The sequence below is a fragment of the Siphateles boraxobius genome, unplaced genomic scaffold, assembly GCF_051911475.1.
Source record: "Siphateles boraxobius isolate OS27281-9 unplaced genomic scaffold, OSU_SipBor_1 2, whole genome shotgun sequence".
Classification (NCBI taxonomy): domain Eukaryota; kingdom Metazoa; phylum Chordata; class Actinopteri; order Cypriniformes; family Leuciscidae; genus Siphateles; species Siphateles boraxobius.
The window spans coordinates 7,735,510-7,742,378 of NW_027508810.1; the positions used below are offsets into that span (position 1 = coordinate 7,735,510).

Here is a 6,869-nt window from a genome sequence, read left to right on the forward strand (position 1 = left end):
ACTGAGCTACTGGTTGTGGATCAGCCTGAAAGGATATTTGAAATCTACATTATACATAAATATACATATACAAAAATATACAAAATAATTATTAAGGAAAATTGGCATATGTAGTGTTGTACAAAATACCACCAAATGTACACTGATATTTGAAAAGACTAGGATATAATTATTAAATATAATAATTGTTAAAATGCTCCCCTTTTTAGTCACCCGTGACCAAACACTTGGTTTTGAAGTGACAGATGGGCCACTCTGGAGTCCATCCTGAACACACTGTTCCGCAGCAACCAAAATCGTACCCACATGGCTACACACCTCTCCATTGCTGCATAGATCCAGATAGACATTTTATCAGCGGGATAAATGCAAGTATTGAAAAAGTGTACACTGTAAAGAGATTGCTGTAAATTTTACAGTAACTTACTGGCAGCTGGATGCCAGTAATTTACTGTAAAATGTTTTTCAGTATAATTACTGTATTTTCACTTACAGTATACTGTACCTTTACTGTATTTTCACTTACAGTACTGTACCTTTACTGTATTTCCACTTACAGTATACTGTACCTTTACTGTATTTGGATTTACAGTAATATTACCGTATTGTCATTTACAGTATTAGTATTGAGTTTTTTTTTTTTTTTTTTTTTACATGTTTACCCCACCCCCAAAAATTACAACAACTCATGAACATTTGTCCTTATAATATTCTTTTTAATCGTTGAACATTTTGTTTTTAGAAGTACAAATTACAAATCTTGACCTCAATAGCTGAAGAAAAAAAAAGGCACAATCACCAAAGTCCATAGAACTTATCTCCTGGGGACCATTTATATCTGTAGCATGGCAATAAGGTACACACACTGAAAACCAAAACAGGCCTTAAAATAATAAAATACAATAAAAGTCAGTTTGTGTTGTTACATTTCAGTAATTTTGCCAGTCAAAGTTGACAAGCCCTCTGATGAGAAACACTGAGGGGTTCAGGCTGATGCTTTTTTGGATCTTTCCAGATTTCCATCTGCTCTGTGCCTTTAGTGTTTGGTGCCATCAGGGTTAATTCTCAGAATAAACCTGCAAGCACAAAGGGGGAAAAAATACATTAATTTTGAGATGGGTATTGTCAGAATTTGCCCTAACTCTCAAACTTGATGCTGCATGTACTTTTATGTTGATAAAAGCAAAACATCTGATTCTGAATGCACCTAGAGGGATGGTACATAATTAACTCATAATCCATAACATTCAAATAATTTAAGCTTCATTCCTTTACAATACATTCCTGTGTAGCTTAAACAGCAGAGAAAGATGCAAGAATGCTGAAACAATGAGTTTGACTTCCAGGGAATGGATAACTTAATATTAAGAACACACCACCTATTTTTTGAAACAGGAGGTTTTCACCGTCTCCCCTATATTTAGATAGATGGGCAAACGCATTTTTGTCTCATTGTCTTAGTCTGGAAGTGCCACCGCTAGCTTAGCTAAGCATAATAAATTGGAACCCTTTGTTGCCGGATAGCATGTTTTGAGTAAAAGCGATTAAAAAAAACTCAATTACTTCTTGTGGCCTGCGTATTCACAACAAGTACAAATAGCAATGCAGATTAAGACTAGGCGATCTCCTAGGCAGAGATTGACTTGGGACGAAGCACAGGTGAAGCACTGCTACTTGGGCACAGATATCACGCAACACCTGAAACCACCCAACTTCCGTCAACATACCGGCGTGAATATTAGCTGGCTATTTTTCCTACAGTAGACACAGTGAATGGCGATAAACATGGCGGTTTTTGTGAGAGACGAAGAGGGTGACTTCTCAGACAGTCAAGATCCAGAACCATACCTCTACGAACCAGAGTTTTCAGAAGAGGAGCTGCATGCTTTGGAAATAGAACGACAGGAGGAGGAGGTTGCGATCGCTCAACAGCCTGAGGACGTGAGGATGAGAGCTGACACGAACTGGTGGTGTGAGTGTGGGGAAATATGCCAGCCTATGCCGACTGAAATAGAGTATCTGTGCTGTGGCGAGTGGGACAAGGTACTGCCATCGATGACCAGGCTCAACGTGCCAGATCAAGATGAGGTACCCGCAGTTGTGTCTCAGCTACCGAGGATTTCTCTGCGTTGATCCATTCTGCAGTCCTCAACTTTTTTGAGAAGTCATCCTCTTCGTCTCTCACAAATCCGCCATATTCATCGCCATTCACTATGTCTACTGTAGGAAAAATAGCTAACTAATATTCACGCCGGTATGTTGACGGAAGTTGGGGGATTTCAGGTGTTGCGTGATATCTCTGCGCCCAAGTAGCAGTGTTTCGCCTGTGCTTCACCGCAATATAGTCCCAAGTCAATATCTGCCTAGGAAATCGTCTGGTCTTAAAGGAACACGCATTTTTGGGACTTTAGCTTATTCACCGTATCCCCCAGAGTTAGATAAGTCCATACATACCTTTTTCATCTCCGTAACTCTGTCTGACGCACCCACCGCTAGCCTAGCTAAGCACAAATACTGGAGGTAAACGGCTCCAGCTAGCATACTGCTCCCAATAAGTGACAAAATAACGCAGCATTTTCCTATTTACATATTGTGATTTGTATAGTCACAGTGTGTGCAAATAACAAGGTCACATGAGACACAGCCATCTTTTAACCATAAAAATACTGGGAACTATATTCTCAGAAGGCGAAGCACTGCTACTTCTGTAGAGTGATTTGCTTGCAACACCTGAGAAGCCCCGTGGTGAGGAGCTCAGAGTTGCGGTAATCATTCAGCCCAAGTAGCAGTGCTTTGCCTTCTGAGAATATATTTCCCAGTATTTATATGGTTAAAAGATGGCTGTGTCTCATATGACCTTTTTATTTGTACATGCTGTGACTATACAAATCACAACATGTAAATAGGAAAATGTTGGTGTTATTTTATTACTTATTGGGATTAGTATGCTAGCTGAAGCTATTTACATCCAGTCTCTGGGCTAAGCTACTGTAGGCTAGTGGTGGGTGCGTCAGACAGAGTTACAGCACACACGGAGATGAAAAATGTATGTATGGACTTATCTCACTCTGGGGGATACGGTGAATAAGCTAAAGGGGGGGGGTCCCTTTTACTCAGGACATGCTATCCGGACATGCTATCCGGCGGCGCTGCCAAGCGCGAATAGAGCATAAAATTCTCATCTACCTCATCTAATTGGACGCTTGAACATTTTGAATCCAAAGCGAAATTGACAAGCGTAAAAAGCAAGCGTTTGAAGCGAAATTGACGCGCGTCCGAGGCGAAATCCGCTTTTTGTGGGAGGGGCAAGTGCTAGACGGTTGTCTGTTTGCAAGATGGCTGATGTTGATTGACTTCTAGACGTGCGTAATTGCGTCTTTACATTGACTTAAAGGGGTGGTTCGGAATTTTGGACATCGGGGCTCATTTCCAAGTGAGCCTTAGTGTTATTTATCAGTGGAGACAGTTTTCAAAAAATTTCATCCAGTCGTTCAAGTTGCATAGTTCGCCAGTGCTAGGCTAGCGCGAGTCAACGGTATCTGCTAGCCTGCCATTAAAAACAGTTTTACCCACTCCACAGTACACTAAAAGCAAATAAATTATAACGCCAGACTGTCGATGTAAATGTCTGTTGAGAGAATAATGTTAGAAATCAAACTACTCTTGCATCTCAATGATCTCATTACATTTACAGGAACTAGTTTCTCAGCAGCGGCGGAATTTTACTTTGCTCCGGTTAGTAGTACTGCGCCGAAAAGTAAACACAGAACAGCTTCTGTAGTGATGAGTGTCAGCGGCAGGTAAATAGTGGACCGGCGTGCTCGGTTGCCTAGGTAACTTAATATCACTCCGCCGCTGCTGTAGACTGTGCTAATAAATACAGGGAACAAAGTATAACTATTGCAATGCGATGAAAGGGTAATTTGATTTCTAACATTATTCTCTCAACAGACATTTACATCGACAGTCTGGCGTTATAATTTATTTGCTTTTGGTGTACTGTGGAGTGGGTAAAACTGTTTTTAATGGCAGGCTAGCAGATACCGTTGACTCGCGCTAGCCTAGCACCGGCGAACTATGCAACTTGAACGACTAGATGACATTTTTTGAAAACTGTCTCCACTGATAAATAACACTAAGGCTCACTTGGATGTTCTATTTACGTTTGGTGTGAACGCACCATAAGACAATGCATGCACTGAGACAAAAATGCGTTTGCCCACTTATCTAAATATAGGGGAGACAGTGAAAAACCCCTATTTCAAAAAACGGTAGCGTGTTCCTTTAAACTTAAATACAATGTAAGTTGCTTTGGATAAAAGTGTCTGCCAAATGCATGAATGTAAATGTAATGTAAAAAATATATATATTTTGGGTTACCTAATTCTGCATTCGACAAAATGGACAGTTAATGCTGAACCAGAGTCTGTTAGCTGGATGATGATTCTGCCCTTCATAGTCAGCATCCATGTTTTTGCTTAGAGAACAGACTCTCCTGAAACAGACAAAGTCACAGCAGCCTTTTAGTGATATTATAGTTCACAGAAATAAAATACAATAACAGAACTTGTTACTAACAACAACGACATGAGGGGTAAAGATGATGTAAGATATGATGTTGTATGGTGTTTATAGTTTTTAATAAATTAAACAACATTTAAAATATTAGTTAGAAAAATTTTGCTATATTGATAATGGTATATTGCTAACCCTTTCCTCCTCCTCCTCAAATGTCAACCTCTGTGTTTTAGTGGAGAGCGTCAGCAGTAATGTACAGTCCGGAGGGAATGGCTTCTGCAAATTCAAAATAAAGAACAGAAACTGATGGACGATTATTTAAAAGCACTTTAACTCTGCTGCCTGGTAAACCCGTTTTCTCCCCTTCCGTTGGTTTCATCGGCAGTTACATTATATTATGTTTGCCTGCTTAACTAACGCATACTTCAGCTAATTTAGTTGATGTCATCTTACTCACCTGTAGATGTCATCACCATTACGACGGCAATCACAAGACTCCAAAACACACCTCCGACATTGCAGACATGATTCAGACCACAAACTTGAAAATAAAACAAAAGATGTAATTAACAATGGTGTCGCTGAAAGGGTTAGTTTACTTAAAAAATGAAAATTATGTATTCTCAGCCTCAACTTGTTCACAACCTGTATTAATTTATTTCTTGTGCTGTATACAAAAGAAGATATTAAAAAAAAACATGAGTAACCAAACAGTTTCTGGTCCCCATTGACATCCATAGTATTTTTTTATTATTATAGAAGTCAAACTGTTCCATTACCAACATTCTTCAAAATATCTTCTTTTTATGTTCAGAAGAAAACTTCATGCAGGTTTAGAACAACTTGTCGGCAAGTAATTATGACAGAATTTATTTTTGAGGTGCACTATTCCTTTAACTTATTTTTTCACGTTAGCTCACTGTGCACGTTGTTACATCTGCCTAACTAGCTAAATTGTGATAAATAGGGGACGGAACATACAAAAGTTATTATTTTTCTCTGTTTAATAAGTTTACTTCGGCTTATTTAGGTGAAGTTAACCTACCTGTTGATGTTATCACCGTTAAGACGCAATGAAAAGGCTCTAACACACCTCCATCGTTGTGGACTGCAGACATTATACAGATCACAAACCTGAAAATAAATCAAAGCATATACTTGAAAATATTGTTTAAAAAAAAATCACTTAAACAAGGGGTTCGTCTATCTCACTTTACCTCAGTATTCCTCTGACTCTTTAACGTAAGCTCGCCAGGCGAAGTCGTCTGTTAGTAATGTTAACCGCAACGAACTAACGTTAACGTGTCGTGAAATACTGAGGTAAAGTGAGATAGACGAAACCCTTGTTTAAGTGAGTTTTTTTAAACAATATTTTCAAGTATATGCTTCGGCTTATTTAGGTGAAGTTAACCTACCTGTTGATGTTATCACCGTTAAGACGGCAATGAAAAGGCTCCAACACACCTCCATCGTTGCAGACTGCAGACATTATACAGATCAAAAACCTGAAAATAAATCAAAGCATATACTTGAAAATATTGTTTAAAAAAAAATCACTTAAACAAGGGGTTCGTCTATCTCACTTTACCTCAGTATTCCTCTGACTCTTTAACGTAAGCTCGCCAGGCGAAGTCGTCTGTTAGTAATGTTAACCGCAACGAACTAACGTTAACGTGTCGTGAAATACTGAGGTAAAGTGAGATAGACGAAACCCTTGTTTAAGTGAGTTTTTTTAAACAATATTTTCAAGTATATGCTTCGGCTTATTTAGGTGAAGTTAACCTACCTGTTGATGTTATCACCGTTAAGACGGCAATGAAAAGGCTCTAACACACCTCCATCGTTGTGGACTGCAGACATTATACAGATCACAAACCTGAAAATAAATCAAAGCATATACTTGAAAATATTGTTTAAAAAAAAATCACTTAAACAAGGGGTTCGTCTATCTCACTTTACCTCAGTATTCCTCTGACTCTTTAACGTAAGCTCGCCAGGCGAAGTCGTCTGTTAGTAATGTTAACCGCAACGAACTAACGTTAACGTGTCGTGAAATACTGAGGTAAAGTGAGATAGACGAAACCCTTGTTTAAGTGAGTTTTTTTAAACAATATTTTCAAGTATATGCTTCGGCTTATTTAGGTGAAGTTAACCTACCTGTTGATGTTATCACCGTTAAGACGGCAATGAAAAGGCTCCAACACACCTCCATCGTTGCAGACTGCAGACATTATACAGATCACAAACCTGAAAATAAATCAAAGCATATACTTGAAAATATTGTTTAAAAAACCTCACTTAAACAAGGGTTTCGTCTATCTCACTTTACCTCAGTATTTCATGACACGTTA

At 38.7% G+C, this 6,869-nt stretch overlaps 1 long non-coding RNA gene across 2 annotated transcripts; it reads right to left on the minus strand.

The window, feature by feature from the left end:
- Positions 1-639: 639 nt before the first annotated feature.
- Positions 640-5,105, minus strand: LOC143744200 (uncharacterized). Of its 2 annotated transcripts, XR_013205801.1 has the most exons (4): positions 4,976-5,103; positions 4,711-4,794; positions 4,381-4,495; positions 640-1,076 (listed from the first exon to the last, which is right to left on the minus strand). It is a non-coding gene; the product is annotated as an uncharacterized LOC143744200 (long non-coding RNA). The 2 variants fall into 2 exon arrangements; XR_013205800.1 differs by having other exon boundaries at positions 4,381-4,794; positions 4,976-5,105.
- Between the last annotated feature and the right edge of the window lie 1,764 nt (positions 5,106-6,869).